This window comes from Marmota marmota, unplaced genomic scaffold (genome assembly GCF_001458135.2).
Source record: "Marmota marmota marmota unplaced genomic scaffold, marMar, whole genome shotgun sequence".
Lineage (NCBI taxonomy): Eukaryota > Metazoa > Chordata > Mammalia > Rodentia > Sciuridae > Marmota > Marmota marmota.
In genome coordinates, this window is record NW_025999985.1 from 475,339 (window position 1) to 476,570 (window position 1,232).

Below are 1,232 nucleotides of genomic sequence, written 5' to 3' on the forward strand. Positions count from 1 at the left end.
CCGGGGGTGGGGGGCGGCTCTGCCCCTCAGCAGGCCGCTGGGCCTGCTCTGTGGGTGGTCACAGTTCCCTCTACCTTGCCGGCGCAGGGGGAGGGGGCGGCTCTGCCTCTCATCAGGCCGGTGCTCCTCTTCTTCTGGTGGGTTCAATTTTTCTTCTTATATAAAAAATTGAAATCAATTTATTATAAATATATCTAAACCATTAATTTTTGCATCTTTCAGGTAAAGTTCCAGCACTTTGTTCATACAAAGTCTATGAGAAGAGGTCAGTAGAGATCATCTAATCTTAAGTCGTGACATTATCCATTTAAGTCCTTGGCATAATCCCTCACCATTAAGAGCACAGCATACCTGGATATGCCACTGATGATCTTTAATAGAAGTTAGCTTCAAAAACTGGGAGATTTCTGCTACACTCATGCATTCTTTAACGTCTTGTTTATTAGCAAAAATCAGTAATCCAGCTTTTCTTAGGTCCTCACGTGCTAACATTTTGTAGAGTTCTTCTCTAGTTTCAGAAATCCTCTCTCTGTCTTTACTGTCCACAACTACTATTACAAACTCCGTGTTAGTATAATAAATATTCCAGGAAGAATGAAGAGATTATTGGCCACCAATATCCCACATTAGGAAACGTGTATTATTAATCACTATCTCTTCTACATTACTTCCTATTGTAGGGGATGTATGTACAACTTCATTCATAGAAAATTGGTAAAGGATGGTAGTTTTTCCTGCATTATCCAATCCAACAATGATAACTTTTGCTCTGGCCCCATGCTGAATGTGATAAGCAAGGTAAAACTGCTCAGAACAAAACCACTCTGCAAAAACTCAAGAGATACTGAGATAATGCAGATGGCAGAAGAGACTCATACCAGAAGAATCTCATATTCTTGTAACACAAGTCGGTTGCCCTGGTGATTGAACAGTCTCCAATCCTGGAGAAGTGAATTCCCATTCTCCGGCAGCGGACCCCCTCCAGTCACCCGGGCTGCCTGGCCTCCCTTGGCTCAGGCTAAAGGGTAGAGAGACGCAATGAAGCCTCCGCCTCTGCTGCTGCTGCCATTCCCAAACTGGACTCCGGCCTGCTTCCTGGGAACCTGGGGGAGGCCAAAACCCAGGCCGCCCTGCCATGCGTGAGGCCCCACAACTGTCACCACGGCACTGCCGTGATGAGCCTCGTGGGCCACCGTCCTCCCCCAGCTCCTCTCAGAAGGATGTGGTAGAGG

At 46.4% G+C, this 1,232-nt stretch overlaps 1 pseudogene; it reads right to left on the reverse strand.

The window, feature by feature from the left end:
• Window positions 1–276: 276 nt before the first annotated feature.
• On the reverse strand, window positions 277–1,030 carry LOC107160753 (annotated as a pseudogene).
• Between the last annotated feature and the right edge of the window lie 202 nt (window positions 1,031–1,232).